Source organism: Rutidosis leptorrhynchoides, chromosome 6, assembly GCF_046630445.1.
Source record: "Rutidosis leptorrhynchoides isolate AG116_Rl617_1_P2 chromosome 6, CSIRO_AGI_Rlap_v1, whole genome shotgun sequence".
NCBI lineage: Eukaryota > Viridiplantae > Streptophyta > Magnoliopsida > Asterales > Asteraceae > Rutidosis > Rutidosis leptorrhynchoides.
This window is the reverse complement of record NC_092338.1, coordinates 301601056-301621686: the sequence shown is the minus strand read 5'-3', so window position 1 is coordinate 301621686 and position 20631 is coordinate 301601056.

The window sequence follows — 20631 nt, the reverse complement described above, 5'->3', positions numbered from 1 at the left end:
TCTTGTACCAGGAGCTGCACCAATAGCTCGTGCTCCTTACAGACTTGCACCCAGCGAGATGAAAGAACTGCAAAGCCAATTACAAGAACTTTTAGAGCGTGGTTTCATTCGACCAAGCACATCACCGTGGGGAGCTCCTGTTTTGTTTGTCAAGAAGAAAGATGGTACATTCAGGTTGTGTATCGACTACCGAGAGTTGAACAAACTTACCATCAAGAACCGCTACCCACTACCGAGAATCGACGACTTATTTGATCAACTACAAGGATCGTCTGTTTATTCAAAGATTGACTTACGTTCCGGGTATCATCAAATGCGGGTGAAAGAAGATGATATTCCAAAGACTGCTTTCAGAACACGTTACGGTCATTACGAGTTTATGGTCATGCCGTTTGGTTTAACTAATGCACCAGCTGTGTTCATGGACCTTATGAACCGAGTGTGTGGACCATACCTTGACAAGTTTGTCATCGTTTTCATTGATGACATACTTATTTACTCAAAGAATGACCAAGAACACGGTGAACATTTGAGAAAGGTGTTAGAAGTATTGAGGAAGGAAGAATTGTACGCTAAGTTTTCAAAGTGTGCATTTTGGTTGGAAGAAGTTCAATTCCTCGGTCACATAGTGAACAAAGAAGGTATTAAGGTGGATCCAGCAAAGATAGAAACTGTTGAAAAGTGGGAAACACCGAAAACTCCGAAACACGTACGCCAGTTTTTAGGACTAGCTGGTTACTACAGAAGGTTCATCCAAGACTTTTCCAGAATAGCAAAACCCTTGACTGCATTAACGCATAAAGGGAAGAAATTTGAATGGAATGATGAACAAGAGAAAGCGTTTCAGTTATTGAAGAAAAAGCTAACTACGGCACCTATATTGTCATTGCCTGAAGGGAATGATGATTTTGTGATTTATTGTGACGCATCAAAGCAAGGTCTCGGTTGTGTATTAATGCAACGAACGAAGGTGATTGCTTATGCGTCTAGACAATTGAAGATTCACGAACAAAATTATACGACGCATGATTTGGAATTAGGTGCGGTTGTTTTTGAATTAAAGACTTGGAGGCACTACTTATATGGGGTCAAAAGTATTATATATACCGACCACAAAAGTCTTCAACACATATTTAATCAGAAACAACTGAATATGAGGCAGCGTAGGTGGATTGAATTATTGAATGATTACGACTTTGAGATTCGTTACCACCCAGGAAAGGCAAATGTGGTAGCCGATGCCTTGAGCAGGAAGGACAGAGAACCCATTCGAGTAAAATCTATGAATATAATGATTCATAATAACCTTACTACTCAAATAAAGGAGGCGCAACAAGGAGTTTTAAAAGAAGGAAATTTAAAGGATGAAATACCCAAAGGATCGGAGAAGCATCTTAATATTCGGGAAGACGGAACCCGGTATAGGGCTGAAAGGATTTGGGTACCAAAATTTGGAGATATGAGAGAAATGGTACTTAGAGAAGCTCATAAAACCAGATACTCAATACATCCTGGAACGGGGAAGATGTACAAGGATCTCAAGAAACATTTTTGGTGGCCGGGTATGAAAGCCGATGTTGCTAAATATGTAGGAGAATGTTTGACGTGTTCTAAGGTCAAAGCTGAGCATCAGAAACCATCAGGTCTACTTCAACAACCCGAAATCCCGGAATGGAAATGGGAAAACATTACCATGGATTTCATCACTAAATTGCCAAGGACTGCAAGTGGTTTTGATACTATTTGGGTAATAGTTGATCGTCTCACCAAATCAGCACACTTCCTGCCAATAAGAGAAGATGACAAGATGGAGAAGTTAGCACGACTGTATTTGAAGGAAGTCGTCTCCAGACATGGAATACCAATCTCTATTATCTCTGATAGGGATGGCAGATTTATTTCAAGATTCTGGCAGACATTACAGCAAGCATTAGGAACTCGTCTAGACATGAGTACTGCCTATCATCCACAAACCGATGGGCAGAGCGAAAGGACGATACAAACGCTTGAAGACATGCTACGAGCATGTGTTATTGATTTCGGAAACAGTTGGGATCGACATCTACCGTTAGCAGAATTTTCCTACAACAACAGCTACCATTCAAGCATTGAGATGGCGCCGTTTGAAGCACTTTATGGTAGAAAGTGCAGGTCTCCGATTTGTTGGAGTGAAGTGGGGGATAGACAGATTACGGGTCCGGAGATTATACAAGAAACTACCGAGAAGATCATCCAAATTCAACAACGGTTGAAAACTGCCCAAAGTCGACAAAAGAGCTACGCTGACATTAAAAGAAAAGATATAGAATTTGAAATTGGAGAGATGGTCATGCTTAAAGTTGCACCTTGGAAAGGCGTTGTTCGATTTGGTAAACGAGGGAAATTAAATCCAAGGTATATTGGACCATTCAAGATTATTGATCGTGTCGGACCAGTAGCTTACCGACTAGAGTTACCTCAACAACTCGCGGCTGTACATAACACTTTCCACGTCTCGAATTTGAAGAAATGTTTTGCTAAAGAAGATCTCACTATTCCGTTAGATGAAATCCAAATCAACGAAAAACTTCAATTCATCGAAGAACCCGTCGAAATAATGGATCGTGAGGTTAAAAGACTTAAGCAAAACAAGATACCAATTGTTAAGGTTCGATGGAATGCTCGTAGAGGACCCGAGTTCACCTGGGAGCGTGAAGATCAGATGAAGAAGAAATACCCGCATCTATTTCCAGAAGATTCGTCAACACCTTCAACAGCTTAAAATTTCGGGACGAAATTTATTTAACGGGTAGGTACTGTAGTGACCCGAACTTTTCCATGTTTATATATATTAATTGAGATTGATATTTACATGATTAAACGTTTCCAACATGTTAAGCAATCAAACTTGTTAAGACTTGATTAATTGAAATAGGTTTCATATAGACAATTGACTACCCAAGTTGACCGGTGATTCACGAACGTTAAAACTTGTAAAAACTATATGATGACATATATATGGTTATATATATAGTTAACATGATATTATGATAAGTAAACATATCATTAAGTATATTAACAAAGAACTACATATGTAAAAACAAGACTACTAACTTAATGATTTTTAAACGAGACATATATGTAACGATTATCGTTGTAACGACATTTAAATGTATATATATCATATTAAGATATATTAATATATCATAATATTATGATAATATAATAATTTAACATCTCATTAGATATAATAAACAATGGGTTAACAACATTAATTGAGATCGTTAACTTAAAGGTTTCAAAACAACACTTACATGTAACGACTAACGATGACTTAACGACTCCGTTAAAATGTATATACATGTAGTGTATTTAGATGTATTAAAATACTTTTGGAAGACTTCAAGACATATATCGAAACACTCATACTTAACGAAAATGGTTACAGTTACTTTCCCATTCTTTTCTTTCATCAAGAATTCTAGTCGTATTCTTACCCGTATTATACACAGCTTCAAAACGTACTTACTATGGGTATATACCAATAGGAACTAGCATGGGATTCCACTCTTGATTATGTCATGTATGACTAATTAATTTTAACTTCTACCATGAGCTAGTCAACTAACTAGAACTCCTTTTAACCCCACTCACCACTCACCAATTAACACTCATCATTCACTCCATTTCACTTCCAAATCTCTTTCTAATTCTCTCTCAACACACCCACACTATTATGAACGTATTTTTCCAGTAGTTAATCATCATCTTCATCAAAAATCACTTCAAGAATCAAGCTATAATCATCATAGGAAGAACACTTCAAGAATACTTCAAAAATCCCTTCAAGTTTACTAATTTACTTCCAAGCTTTCTAATCCATTCCAAGTAATCATCTAAGATCAAGAAACCTTTGTTATATACAGTAGGTTATCTTTCTTATTCAAGGTAATATTCATATTCAAACTTTGATTCAATTTCTATAACTATAAACTATCTTAATTCGAGCAAAAATCTTACTTGAACTTGTTTTTGTGTCATGATCCTACTTCAAGAACTTTCAAGCCATCCAAGATCCTTTGAAGCTAGATCATTTCTTGTCACTTCCAGTAGGTTTACCTACTAAACTTGAGGTAGTAATGATGTTCATAACATCATTCGATTCATATATATAAAACTATCTTATTCGAAGGTTTAAACTCGTAATCACTAGAACATAGTTTAGTTAATTCTAAACTTGTTCGCAAACAAAAGTTAATCCTTCTAACTTGACTTTTAAAATTAACTAAACACATGTTCTATATCTATATGATATGCTAACTTAATGATTTAAAACCTGGAAACACGAAAAACACCGTAAAACCGGATTTACGCCGTCGTAGTAACACCGCGGGCTGTTTTGGGTTAGTTAATTAAAAACTATGATAAACTTTGATTTAAAACTTGTTATTCTGAGAAAATGATTTTTATTATGAACATGAAACTATATCCAAAAATTATGGTTAAACTCAAAGTGGAAGTATGTTTTCTAAAATGGTCATCTAGACGTCGTTCTTTCGACTGAAATGACTACCTTTACAAAAACGACTTGTAACTTATTTTTCCGACTATAAACCTATACTTTTTCTGTGTAGATTCATAAAATACAGTTCAATATGAAACCATAGCAATTTGATTCATTCAAAACGGATTTAAAATGAAGAAGTTATGGGTAAAACAAGATTGGATAATTTTTATCATTTTAGCTACGTGAAAATTGGTAACAAATCTATTCCAACCATAACTTAATCAACTTGTATTGTATATTATGTAATCTTGAGATACCATAGACACGTATACAATGTTTCGACCTATCATGTCGACACATCTATATATATTTCGGAACAACCATAGACACTCTATATGTGAATGTTGGAGTTAGCTATACAGGGTTGAGGTTGATTCCAAAATATATATAGTTTGAGTTGTGATCAATACTGAGATACGTATACACTGGGTCGTGGATTGATTCAAGATAATATTTATTGATTTATTTCTGTACATCTAACTGTGGACAACTAGTTGTAGGTTACTAACGAGGACAGCTGACTTAATAAACTTAAAACATCAAAATATATTAAAAGTGTTGTAAATATATTTTGAACATACTTTAATATATATGTATATATTGTTATAGGTTCGTGAATCAACAGTGGCCAAGTCTTACTTCTCGACGAAGTAAAAATCTGTGAAAGTGAGTTATAGTCCCATTTTTAAAATCTAATATTTTTGGGATGAGAATACATGCAGGATTTTATAAATGATTTACAAAATAGACACAAGTACGTGAAACTACATTCTATGGTTGAATTATCGAAATCGAATATGCCCCTTTTTATTAAGTCTGGTAATCTAAGAATTAGGGAACAGACACCCTAATTGACGCGAATCCTAAAGATAGATCTATTGGGCCTAACAAACCCCATCCAAAGTACCGGATGCTTTAGTACTTCGAAATTATATCATATCCGAAGGGTGTCCCGGAATGATGGGGATATTCTTATATATGCATCTTGTTATTGTCGGTTACCAGGTGTTCACCATATGAATGATTTTTATCTCTATGTATGGGATGTGTATTGAAATATGAAATCTTGTGGTCTATTATTATGATTTGATATATATAGGTTAAACCTATAACTCACCAACATTTTTGTTGACGTTTTAAGCATGTTTATTCTCAGGTGATTATTAAGAGCTTCCGCTGTCGCATACTTAAATAAGGACGAGATTTGGAGTCCATGCTTGTATGATATTGTGTAAAAACTGCATTCAAGAAACTTATTTTGTTGTAACATATTTGTATTGTAAACCATTATGTAATGGTCGTGTGTAAACAGGATATTTTAGATTATCATTATTTGATAATCTACGTAAAGCTTTTTAAACCTTTATTGATGAAATAAAGGTTATGGTTTGTTTTAAAATGAATGCAGTCTTTGAAAAACGTCTCATATAGAGGTCAAAACCTCGCAACGAAATCAATTAATATGGAACGTTTTTAATCAATAAGAACGGGACATTTCATAAAGGGCTTAAATACATAAAACAATATAAGTATATTCACAAAAGATAGTTATATTTGAATTCTCGTTCCGTTTCCTTAAGATTTTTACACGTAAACCTAGGGTATATGTAACCGTATTGTACGCAGCTTCTAGATGTATTTACTATTGTTATATACACCTTTAATCATTCATTCTTATCAGCCATCTTAGAGTCAAAAACATGTAGAACCATTATTTATCAACTTGTATGACTAATGAGCTAAAAAACGAACTTAAGGATTTTTTTTCTATATAACAAGTAAATTCGTTTTTAGGATTTCACCCCATTTTTCCATTCCATTTTCTCATACTTACACTCCAAATTCTCTCTAAAAATACACCTAACATCATACTTGATCATCTCCAAGCATTTTCACCATCTTTTAGCTTCATAATCAAGGTAAAACTATGTTTAAACTTTGATTCAATTCATGTAAGTTATTTATCTTAAATCAAGATATAAACTTACTTACAACTTTTGTTTCTTTTCATGATTTCACTTCTTAATCTTCCAAGTCATCAAGAACAAGTTCATATCTTGTTTATTCAGTAACTTTCTTCATCATACTTGAGGTATAACCTTGGTTCATCATCTTGTTCAATTCATATATGACTATCTTACTACGAATATATATAACAACAAGAACATAGTTTGAATGATTTCAAACTTGTTCGCAAACTAAATAGATCCTTCTAACTTGACTTTTAAAATACTTCAAGACCTGTAATATATCATAATGATATGCTAACTTAACAAGATACAACTTTATTTTACAAAGAACACCTTAAAACTGAATCTATGTTGTAACACCCGTTTTTCAGTTACGAGTTATTTCGAACGACATTCGAAATACGAGGCATGTAAGTGTATATTTGGATCCCAAACAAAGTTGGAGTTGATGTTCTAAAACCTTACCATTGGATAGTAAATCTCATTACGTTTCCAACGATATTTGATTCGTCGAAAACGGAGTTACGGTTTGAAAGTTACGACCAAAACAAGTTCAGTTTCAGACTCAGTTCATTGGGAATCCGTCCAGACTTTGGGACGACGTCCAACAATGAAGGTTAGGATGCCGTCCAAGCTTTTTAGACGCCGTCCAGAAGGCCTGATGGGACAGCAGCAATATTTTACTCAAATTAAAAGGGGTATTTGGGTCTTTTCACTTGGGGTCGGTTTGGGATCATCAAAAATGATCTAGAACTCCATTTGGAGCTCATTCTCAACCACACAAAACACTCTCATCTTATTTTAGAGAGAGTGGGTTAATTTAGAGTGAGAAAGCTTGGTTTGGTGAAGAAGATGAGCGTTTCGGGTCAAAGCTCGAGAGTTAAAGTTGTTCCTTTCATTCACGGCTACATTTTGGTAGTATTGGTAAGTCTCAACTCTGAATTTCATTGTTAAGATCCTTGTGTACATTTAGGGTTTGAGCTTATTATTTGTAAAACCCTTTTAGATGATGAAGAGGGTTTATGGAAACTCACTATTTTGATATTTTGCGGGTTTTGGGTTGGTTAATGATTTAAGCATGTTTAAGGTTTGTAAGTGGGGTATAATCACTAGTATTAGTGATTTTAGGAGTGTTGGAACTTGTAAGACCCATTTGGGGGTAAAATGGGTAAATTTGGGTTATGTTGAGATAAGGAAAATCCTAATAGCAATGATCTAGGGTTTGGCCATGTGAATTGAAGTCGTAAGTGTTAAATTGTGTTAATTAGTCATTAATACACTTGTAAATGATGGAAGAATTGTAAATGGGTCATGTTTGGCTAAAATGGTATGTATAAGTGTTGAAATGGGTCAAATGAGTTAAGGTTGACCTAATTGGGTGAAATGGGTATGAAACACCCTAAGTTTGTGCTAATTGGTGTTAGTAGACTTACATCACTAGTTTTAGTAATTAAAGATGAGTCTTTGCCATTTTATGGGCGGTTTTGGGTTTGAGTGAGTATTGTGGTTAATTCCACAAGTTGTGTATTGAATGTGTACTTATGTATTAGGTACCTTGCTCGAAGCATACGGAAGTGCTAAATCACCACCGACGTGATAAGGTGAGTGGAATAATTATATGCATGGGTATATAATGTATCTATTTATTGTAGCGTGAAATGTGTAGTGTTGAGGTGTTAAGACACCACGTTTCACGTGAAGAGTGTAGCATCGAGGTGTTAAGATGCCACTCTGGTGTAGCATCGAGGTGTTAAGATGCCACCTAGGAGTGTAGTGTCGAGGTGTTAAGACACCACTCCGTAAAATAATGAGTGAAGCATCGAGGTGTTAAGATGCCACTCGGGGTGAAGTGCCGAGGTATTAAGGTGCCACCCTAGGGGTTAGTGGTGCGAGGTGTTAAGTGCCCTAACGGATGTTGTGAACACCGATGGCGTTTTCGCGAGTGCCGTTCCCTTGTACTATTGGTTAACCATGGTTATTGTGTTGTAGTGTAAGCATATTACTTTGTTCATGTTATATATACTTGTGTTATGCTAGCTTGATTATTGGAGGTTATAGCTTGTATTGGTGACGAAAAGCTAATTGTGTTTGCTAGCATGTTTGCGGTATTTGTGTAAGTGATTGCAAGTAGTTATATTATATATGTATGTGTATAATTATTGCATTCACTAAGCGTTAAGCTTACCCCTCTCGTTGTTTACCTTTTTACAGGTATTGTGTTAATGATGCTAGCTAGTTGTTAGACTAGACGTGCAGGAGTGGTTGGGCTTGATGGGGTAGCTTTCGGATAATTGGACGCGGATGGGGGTTTTGGTAGTCCCCGGGATTATGCTCTTGGTATAGGTTTGGGTTGTGGAGTCCTAATCCGTCTAAAGAGATAAATGGGTCGAAATCGCTACATTATTTGTAAAACGGGTCATTGTGGGCCCGGTGTTGTAAAACTTGTTTTGATGGTGGAAATATCTTAGTTTTACTTAATATGACATATTGTGAAATTGGTTACGTTTAAAAGTGTTGGGAAGCGGGTTTTCAACTCGCTTGTAAATAAAAACTGATCAGTCCACTTTAGTTCATTTGGACGCCATCCAGAATCATGGGACGCCGTCCTGGTCTTCATCTCTGGACGCCGTCCAGATTATGGGACGCCATCCAGAAACGTTGTCTGACAAAAAAAATAATTTTAAGGCGTGTTTTTGGTAAAACGATGTCGGGTTGTTACAAGTGGTATCAGAGCATAGTCTAAGGGAATTAGGTGACCTTTGAATAGGTGCCTAACCTTAGACTTATTGGCGGTTGTGCATTATTTGCGGGACTTGTAGGATTACGGGTCGGATTGAGATTTGTTAGTGCCTTAGAGTAGGTGACTAACTAGGACTTGTTTTTGTCCAAAGTGTGATGATGTGGGGCCTTATTTCGCGTGTAAATTAGTGCCTTAGATTGCTAGTGCCTAAGGTAAGTAGGCGAACTTGGACGTTGTTTTAGTGATTGTCACCTAGGTTGTAGGTTGACTTGTCGTTGTGGTGTACTTGTGTACGTTTATTACTATTGTATATTGGTATATATATATATATATATATACATATATATATATATATATACAGGTATCTAATTGGTGCGTTGTCTTAGAGATGAATCTATTGGAGAGATTCAAAGGTTTGGCGGTTTTGAGTGATCAAGTTCACGATAAGGACTTTGGTCATTCGAGTACTAGGAGTTATCGCGTGTTATTTTGTGTGAATGTTCGTCAGTCCGGGTAAAGTACTTTGCGTGACCATGTGGAAATGGTAAGATACGCATTTATAATAATGATCGATCACCATTATTACGAAAGTGTATCTTGACACTAAACATGACATGACAAGTACCGAACGGAGGAGACGTGGCATGGTTGGGGTAGAACGGGACGAATTAGGAATCTTTTATTGGTTCATAGGATATAGTAGTCTCGAGTGATGTGCTTGTTATCACATCAGGTTCTTTGTGAGTCGGGAAGTGTACGATGGAATCAGTTAGTTAAGTGAGCGAGCTAACTCACGAGTTTGGTGCGTGCTTAGCCACCCTAAGTAGTGGGTGCATTATTGAGATTGTAATTGGTTTTAGTTACCCATCGTAACTAGGATGACCGATTTACGCTTGCATGTGTGCGACGAGGACTTGAATTCCGTAATGGAATGCGACAAGTCTAATGATTGTAGTTTTGAGTTACACTAGGTAGAGTGTGTGGGTAGAGAATCGTGTTAGGATTCTAATTGTGAGTCGCCTTGGAATTGGCGAATCGAGGAGTCTTCAGGTCATTAAACTCATGGGAGTGGGACCCATATGACGATGTTTACGATAGTGTGTTAGTGTGTTGTGGATTATAGGGTAACATTCCTAACGGAATACCCCTGTCGTTGTGACTGTGCCGATAGTTGGAAGGGTGTAAGACTTGGTGTTCTCAAGCATCTCCTTAGTGTTAGATGAAGGGTTTCGTTAGGCTATATCGTTTTGGCCTTGTGAAAATTGCGGGTAGCGTGTGATCGCTAGGAACCTTCGATAAGACGATAAACCGTAAGGTTTGTCGGGTATGTATGACTTCGGGTCATTATTATAGAGAGACGGGTGACATCGGGTGTATGGAACCTAAAGATCGAGTTCTAAAATTTAGTAGGTTGTCACGGGAGTCTGTATGACACTGCGTCAGGTGCCTTCTTATACCTGCTAGTGTGATGTTCAACTCCGATGATGGTGTGATCACTTTGTGCTTAGGGTGCCGGTGAGATACCCTTGGAAGTAGCGGAGATTATAATAGTGATCGACGGGTGATAGTAATACGACGGTTGCAAAAGTCGAAGTTTAAGAGCATTGTGATGAATACTTCTTATTGTAACATCCCGCGTTTTTCCGTTAAATTTATTTTTAACACTATCTTTTTTTTTAATAATACCTTTCGTTATTTAAATTCGTAGTTTCCGTTGACCAACGTTCTTAATTTTCCCGTTATTTAATTATAACATCACTCGTTTACTCGAGCGTTTTTAAAATATTCGTTTGGTTAATTCCCGCACCCGACAACAAACTTGAGGGACTAATCTTGGCATTTGGCCAAATGTTTGGTGACTAGTCACCACCTCCCCATCTCATCCATTCATTTTTCCTCTTCTCCTTCTACCTCCTTTCCCTCTTCCATTTTTGAACCATAAACACCCAACTCACAAATTCATCATCTAAATCCGATTGGAGAAGCAAACATCAAAACAAATTACATTTTCGTGATCCTCTCTTCATCCTCTTCGATTTGGTACCAATTTCATAGCTTGGGGTAAAGTTTCTAAAAACTCTAGATTTCTCTAAATTCGTGTTTTTGACTTGAAATGGTGTTAGTTAGTGTCTATGGCTCGTGTATAACATGAATATATGTTTTGTTTGCTCGATTCGTTGTTTTGAGTAACTAGTTTGAACATTTGAAATGGGTGTGCTTAATCCTTGATTTTGGATGAGTTAATGTTGTTAAATTGTTAGAGTTTATGTTTTAAAAGTGTTACTAGCATCTTTAGCATCAATTTGATGTGTAGGTTGATTTGGAAAACATCATTAACATGATTATTGGTTTTGTGATTCTTGATTAGGGTTTGATGAACTCTAAAAGGAAATTTTGATGCTTTGAATGCCATGAAATGTTATTAGTTAGTGATTAGTTGTATTGTATGTTTCATTACCTTCAAAACGGCATATCATATGTGTGAATTGCATTCCCGAATCTTAAAATGCGTTTTGTAAACTTGAAACGATGGTTTTGAACATTTAATGACCACTTGACGAGATTTCGGCTATTGTAAATGATGTTTTTGCTTGATGAAAAGTGGTTAGTTGTATTCCTTGTCAAAATACCTTTCCGATGATATAAGATACATGCTTTGGTAGTTTGCGAGTCATAAATGGTGATTGGTTGAAGTTAGGTTCGTGCATAAAACTTAAAAACTGCCAGAATTCTCTACACAGGTAATGGCGCGACGCACCATATACCCGCGCGGCGCGCCAAAGTGGTCTGTCCAACTTTGTCGATTTTTGAATAATGTTTGCTATGCTACGCACCTCCGATTCACATGTAACTTGTTCTAACATGCTCATATATGATTAAAAACCTCAAAAAATAGTTCGGGACCCGACCCGAATGTGTTGACTTTTCGTTGACTTTGACCAAACGAAGTTCGACTTTTTGTCAAACTTAACCAAATGATTGTGCAATCTTCCTAACTTGTTTCTATACTTGTATCTTGCATGAAACTTGACAAATTGATTCACATGCTACATAATCGAGTCGTAACGAGCCATAGGACTAATTGAACACATTTCACCCGACCTTGTGTCGTAACCGGTTAATTGATACAACTTATTTGTTTAGGTCAAGGCTAAGCAACTATCATGCACACGTTTACTTTGTGAAGTACTTTTATACTCGTGCACTCGAGGTGAGATCATAGTCCCATCTTTCAAATAACTTTTATGCTTTAAACTATGGGATGAGAAACATATACGTATCATACTTTTATACATTGAACACAAGTACGAAAACGAACATTCCACGTACGGGTTTGAACAAAAATTCTCAATTCAGTTATCATTAGTTACACTTGCTGGGTGTAAACGTGAACTTATATTATGTGATCACATGGGCTTGACGAGCCTCATTCGGACGGTTCGCTACCGTTAGCGGATGAAATATATTTTCGGGTCTAGTGTATGTTCTAACACTACGCAAAGGGTGCAAAATAGTTAAGTTTGATAATTGGGTGCCCGCGATACAAACAACAACTTTGGAATGCAAATGATTTTGATAATCATCTTATACTAAATCTTGTGGTTCAAATACAACGTTTACTAAAACACCTATGATTTCACCAACGTTTTTCGTTGACAGTTTTCTATATGTTTCTCAGGTTCATACTTGGCTATTTGATACATGCTTCCGCGTACACTCATACTTGCTTGGAGTCAAGCATGCATGCATACACTCTGATTTCTTGCTTGGGGTCAAGCATACATACATACATACGCTATTGATAGCACCTTTGGATTCAAACATATTGTTTACATACTTACGCTATTTATAGCAACCGCGATTTTAAACTAATTATGTCGCAAGTTACCTCATTTATAATTTATACTTTTGCAAACTTAAAATTGTTGTCGAACGGTTTTGTAAACTAAACTTTGCAAGCATGATACGTTTCAAAAGAATGCGACATAATTTTGGTCAAACGAGTCTCATATAGGGACTACGACCACGTTTCGGGACCTCAGTTAGCGACGCCGTCAATGATGATTTTGGTCGGGTCGCCACAGATGGTATCAGAGCGTTGGTTGTAGGGAACTAGGATGTGCATTAGTGTGTCTGACAGAGTCGTTGGGACGCATTAGTGAATCTAGACTACAACCGGATAGTTAGCCATTGCATTCTGACATACATTTGCTATAGATAGCACTTACTTGACTACTTGTGCATTATACTTGAATCATTCTTAGGCAAACTTCTTGATGGTACCAAGCTTTCATCATACGAATCCGTATTCTGCCACTTTCTGGTAACACACGTAAATTCAAGATTCATACACGTATGGATGACGACGACTTCATTAGTCACACTTGTTCGGGAACTCTGTCTCCCGGATTCTTATTTTCCACCGTTTCAACTTACTATCGGTTTCCCACTGGTGTTTCTTACTATCTACTTTTTGGTGTTACTACCATCACTACTCTAGGTGAGTATCGTCATCAACATTTATCACTACGGTTGCGTGCTACTCGTTATCATGACTTGTTACTCTTTTCATACCTGAATACATTATTGTCTGACTCGAACCGCATTGACGTGAACAAACATTTATACACTTCCCTCGGGGAACGCTTCTTTAGAGTTGCAGAAATTCTTTTGATTTAATACGAGTCACGTTTGAGACGTTGTTACACTTTGTTCATTCTAGATCTTCACAGTTACACGAACTTGATGTTATGGAGTGATGTGGGAATGGAGGTATGAGTTAGCGTAATATAACGACACTCGATCAACGTGGTTATATTACGGTAAGCCATACCAAAGTTCTAATGACTCGTGATGGTGATTGGACTCGATCAACCTAATCACCACCATGTGCCATGTACATGACTTCATTTTTCTTGTTTGAATATCCAAAAACTCCGAAAGTACTGACCACAACCATACCGGGGACACACCTTCGAATATTGTCGAACCATATTTATGCTTCCGAATGAATGACGAATTCTTTCAACTTCAAACATACGTTATACATGAATACTATCTCGTCCTCGCATAGTTTTATCAACGAACTACAATATACCTGTTATGCTCACACCGAGGTGGAAACTTCTCTCGTATTACACTCGTACTTCCGTATAAGGAAATCTTTAATTCTAAATTTTCAATGGAGAGATAGACTCTTCACGTTATACTAGTACTCGCCTCGAGGGTGAATAGCCCCGACGAACGTTTTCAGAAACCGATGAGAACTTGCTCCGACAAACATTTTTGGAAACAGATAAATCTTTCGCGACGCAAATTTCTTGAGAAATTTGTTCTAACTAACGTTTTCGAGTCCTGATGTACCCGTTCAAACATACCTTACAGAAATGTGCCTCATTTCAGATCGAGATTCTTGTTTCACTTCTAGATTTCGGAGTGCTTTTCGAAAAGCCTCGGGACCACGTTTAAACATGAGTACAACACATCAACGCATCTCGAAGGGCCAAACAAACATACGATTCAAACCTTGGAAATCATAAAACGAATTCGTGTTATCGACTTCAAAATTTCTTGAGAAAAGTCATTGCCTTTACTAAATTCTCTTACGCCGATGGTTATCATTCAAGTCTTAACGTCAGACCTTTTGAAATCTTATGTGACCGGAAACGTCATTTTCCTTTTGTAGAACCAAGTTAATGATAATCAAACCACCGAACCCGAGCTAATTCATGGAACAACCAAGAAACTTCTTTAACCTCAGAAAGGCTCGAGACGACCGTAGTCGCCAAAGGAGCTATGCCACTGTTAGACGTAAACTTTTCAAATTCCATGTGGAAAACCGCGTAACGTTAAAAGTCGCACCTTGAAAAGGTGTAGTCCGTTTCGGAAACGTAGAAAGCTAAATCCGCGATATTTTTAGTCCTTTTGAAATTTTGGGGTGTGTTGTGCCCGTTGCTTACCGCTTCGAACTTCCGACTCAAACAAATTCCGTTCATCCTACATTCTGTGTATCAAACTTAAAGGCGTGTCTTGCGAGACAAGAACTTGTTATCCTCTTCGATGAACTTACTATCAACGATAAACCTCACTTCCAAGGAGGACCGGTTGAAACTATAAATCGTGGAACCAAACTTTAAACCAACGTAAAATCGCGACTGTCGAAGTTCGTTGAAATACCCGAGGGAGTACCTTCACTTATTCGTAGAACCGACAACGCAAGATCTCGAGGAAGAAACAACGACTACTACTTCCAACTAAATTTCTGGACGAAATTTCTTTTAAGGTGTAGGTAATGTAACATCCCGCGTTTTCCCGTTAAATTTATTTTTAACACTATCTTTTTTTTTTAATAATACCTTTCGTTATTTAAATTCGTAGTTTCCGTTGACCAACGTTCTTAATTTTCCCGTTATTTAATTATAACATCACTCGTTTACTCGAGCGTTTTTAAAATATTCGTTTGGTTAATTCCCGCACCCGACAACAAACTTGAGGGACTAATCTTGGCATTTGGCCAAATGTTTGGTGACTAGTCACCACCTCCCCATCTCATCCATTCATTTTTCCTCTTCTCCTTCTACCTCCTTTCTCTCTTCCATTTTTGAACCATAAACACCCAACTCACAAATTCATCATCTAAATTCGATTGGAGAAGCAAACATCAAAACAAATTACATTTTCGTGATCCTCTCTTCATCCTCTTCGATTTGGTACCAATTTCATAGCTTGGGTTAAAGTTTCTAAAAACTCTAGATTTCTATAAATTCGTGTTTTTGACTTGAAATGGTGTTAGTTAGTGTCTATGGCTCGTGTATAACATGAATATATGTTTTGTTTGCTCGATTCGTTGTTTTGAGTAACTAGTTTGAACATTTGAAATGGGTGTGCTTAATCCTTGATTTTGGATGAGTTAATGTTGTTAAATTGTTAGAGTTTATGTTTTAAAAGTGTTACTAGCATCTTTAGCATCAATTTGATGTGTAGGTTGATTTGGAAAACATCATTAACATGATTATTGGTTTTGTGATTCTTGATTAGGGTTTGATGAACTCTAAAAGGAAATTTTGATGCTTTGAATGCCATAAAATGTTATTAGTTAGTGATTAGTTGTATTGTATGTTTCATTACCTTCAAAACGGCATATCATATGTGTGAATTGCATTCCCGAATCTTAAAATGCGTTTTGTAAACTTGAAACGATGGTTTTGAACATTTAATGACCACTTGACGAGATTTCGGCTATTGTAAATGATGTTTTTGCTTGATGAAAAGTGGTTAGTTGTATTCCTTGTCAAAATACCTTTCCGATGATATAAGATACATGCTTCGGTTGTTTGCGAGTCATAAATGGTGATTGGTTGAAGTTAGGTTCGTGCATAAAACTTAAAAACTGCCAGAATTCTCTGCACAGGTAATGGCGCGGCGCGCCATATACCCGCGCGGCGCGCCAAAGTGGTCTGTCCAACTTTGTCGATTTTTGAATAATGTTTGCTATGCTACGCACCTCCGATTCACATGTAACTTGTTCTAACATGCTCATATATGATTAAAAACCTCAGAAAAATAGTTCGGGACCCGACCCGAATGTGTTGACTTTTCGTTGACTTTGACCAACCGAAGTTCGACTTTTTGTCAAACTTAACCAAATGATTGTGCAATCTTCCTAACTTGTTTCTATACTTGTATCTTGCATGAAACTTGACAAATTGATTCACATGCTACATAATCGAGTCGTAACGAGCCATAGGACTAATTGAACACATTTCACCCGACCTTGTGTCGTAACCGGTTAATTGATACAACTTATTTGTTTAGGTCAAGGCTAAGCAACTATCATGCACACGTTTATTTTGTGAAGTACTTTTATACTCGTGCACTCGAGGTGAGATCATAGTCTCATCTTTCAAACAACTTTTATGCTTTAAAATATGGGATGAGAAACATATACGTATCATACTTTTATACATTGAACACAAGTACGAAAACGAACATTCCACGTACGGGTTTGAACAAAAATCCTCAATTCAGTTATCATTAGTTACACTTGCAGGGTGTAAACGTGAACTTATATTATGTGATCACATGGGCTTGACGAGCCTCATTCGGTCGGTTCGCTACCGTTAGCGGATGAAATATATTTTCGGGTCTAGTGTATGTTCTAACACTACGCAAAGGGTGCAAAACAGTTAAGTTTGATAATTGGGTGCCCGCGATACAAACAACAACTTTGGAATGCAAATGATTTTGATAATCATTTTATACTAAATCTTGTGGTTCAAATACAACGTTTACTAAAACACCTATGATTTCACCAACGTTTTTCGTTGACAGTTTTCTATATGTTTCTCAGGTTCATACTTGGCTATTTGATACATGCTTCCGCGTACACTCATACTTGCTTGGAGTCAAGCATGCATGCATACACTCTGATTTCTTGCTTGGGGTCAAGCATACATACATACATACGCTAGTGATAGCACCTTTGGATTCAAACATATTGTTTACATATACTTACGCTATTTATAGCAACCGCGATTTTAAACTAATTATGTCGCAAGTTACCTCATTTATAATTTATACTTTTGCAAACTTAAAATTGTTGTCGAACGATTTTGTAAACTAAACTTTGCAAGCATGATACGTTTCAAAAGAATGCGACATAATTTTGGTCAAACGAGTCTCATATAGGGACTACGACCACGTTTCGGGACCTCAGTTAGCGACGCCGTCAATGAAGATTTTGGTCGGGTCGCCACACTTATGAAGTGACGGGTGAGCAAATCTTGTTGCTCTTAAGTGATAGACGGGTAAAGATGATCAGTGAGCCGGTGACGGACTTAATGGTCGGTTAGTCCGAAGGGTTTTGATGAAGTGTTGATGTTGTGGTGGACGCAATTATGGTGTCAGAATTGGTCACTCTTCTCCATGAGAGTGAGCAATTGTTGATAACGATTCGTCAAGTGGAAGGTCGGGTGATCTCGACTGAGGATCACGATTAAGTAAGCGGCATGACATATGCCTAGGGTTAGAGGCATATGTAAGACTTTGGTGGAGTTTGCTTTTCGAACGATTAAGGTAGTTAGTTGTGAATTGTGGTATGAAGGTGCGATTTCATCGCGTGTACGACGTCTCAAGGGATTGTGCATGTCGGCTCTGAGAGCCTAAAGTGAATTTGCGGTGAATTGATGTTTATGACCAACGGTGAGAATGGTCAGGTGTGACGTGGAATTACAATTCTGCGAGATGTTATCATCTTGGCGGTGAGAATAGGGAGATAAATCCTAAGTGAGGGAGTTTTTACTGCCGCCCGAGTAAAACTCCAGTGGTGTTATGTATAGTGAAATGTTGGAGCGTACCGTGCTAAGCCTCAATGGGTATTCGGAGCTCCTAACGAGGAAGAGTGACGGGTTGCTAATGTCAACTCGAGATCGTGCTTTACGATTGTGAGTTATAACTCAAGAATGTTACGCGTGAAGATTGTGATGATGGGATCAAAGGAAGTGTAAGACTTCCTATGTAAGGTGGTCGTGTAGTACCAATGTGCGGTATGAGACCAAATGTGAAGTTTGAGATCCCGGAGTGAGAGAATGAAGTTGTCATTGTGGGTGCTCCCTTAGTGAAAAATCTGGGTTGTCGTGAAACCCAGACAGTATAATTGAAGGAGAACAAGTTCGATATCGTGACGAATATCGTATTTTCCCTGTCGGGAAACGCAATCGTGGAGATTGTCAGTGGATTATTCCACTTTATGGACGAATGTGAGGCGGAGAGTGTCGATTCTAATTGTCTCACATCGAGACACGCGGATGTTGTTTGTTTGCGAGACTGTGTTCCCTAGTAATGCGACTGTTAGTTGCATTGAAATGTCGAGACCATCTTTAACGGACGGTCGAGGTAGGAAGGTCCACCCGGTGTGTGTGAATATTTTTGTAGATCGTGTGGCGAATTGCGGAATTTTGTTATGATAATTCGCCTTGACGGGATTCTAGTATATGATTAGTCTCCATGCTAGTACTAGGAAGCCGTCTGGTGTGGTCGTGTCGTAGGGTTTAGAGGAGGAACCCTCGTCGAGTGTTGATGTTTTGCTCAGCACATGGTGTATTATTGTTGTCCTGGATTAATCCAATGACAGATTGGTCGTGCGCGGATTGACTGATTGAGTGATATGGTTACAGACATAGCTTGTGGCGAGTTGTAGCCGAGAGAACTTGAAGGTAAATGTAGCAATTTTCGTATTTTCCTATATGGAAACTCTGGACGTTGAGTGTATGAGTTATCGTTTGTTGCGGTAGTGCACGCTAGTGATTATTAGCGTGTGGTTAGATCTTCGGATTTGTAGAAGATGTTATGGATGTCGGGCTTGGTTGTGTTTCGTAAGATCGTGAGGCGTGACGACGATGTTTGTCGGTAAATTGTTCTACTCTTAGGACGATTGTGAAGTGTATGGTATGAGTTTGGATACTCGGCATAGGAGCAACGGTTACGGTTGTTTCGACTCGTGGGTTGATTACCCAATATTGTGGTATTATGATGCATTAGTGCACGAAGCAAGAGTGCGGATGCAAGTACTACTTGTGTGACTCCGCATTGGAAGCGGAGATGTTCGAGGGAGAACTTCTTAACTTCTATTATAGGTGCGGATCACGAGGACATGATCTAATTTAAGTGGGGGAGAGTTGTAACACCCGTTTTTTAGTTACGAGTTATTTCGAACGACATTCGAAATACGAGGCATGTAAGTGTATATTTGGATCCCAAATAAATTTGGAGTTGATGTTCTAAAACCTTACCATTGGATAGTAAATCTCATTACGTTTCCAACTATATTTGATTCATCGAAAATGGAGTTACGGTTTGAAAGTTACGACCAAAACAAGTTCAGTTTCAGACTCAGTTCATTGGGACTCCATCCAGACTTTGGGACGCCGTCCAACAATGAAGGTTAGGACGCCGTCCAAGCTTTTTGGACGCCGTCCAGAAGGCCTGATGGGACAGCAGCAATATTTTACTCAAATTAAAAGGGGTATTTGGGTCTTTTCACTTGGGGTCGGTTTAGGATCATCAAAAATGATCTAGAACTCCATTTGGAGCTCATTGTCACCCACACAAAACACTCTCATCTTATTTTAGAGAGAGAGGGTTAATTTAGAGTGAGAAAGCTTGGTTTGGTGAAGAAGATGAGCGTTTCAGGTCAAAGCTCGAGAGTTAAAGTTGTTCCTTTCATTCACGGCTACATTTTGGTAGTATTGGTAAGTCTCAACTCCGAATTTCATTATTAAGATCCTTGTGTACATTTAGGGTTTGAGCTTGTTATTTGTAAAACCCTTTTAGATGATGAAGAGGGTTTATGGAAACCTACTATTTTGATATTTTGT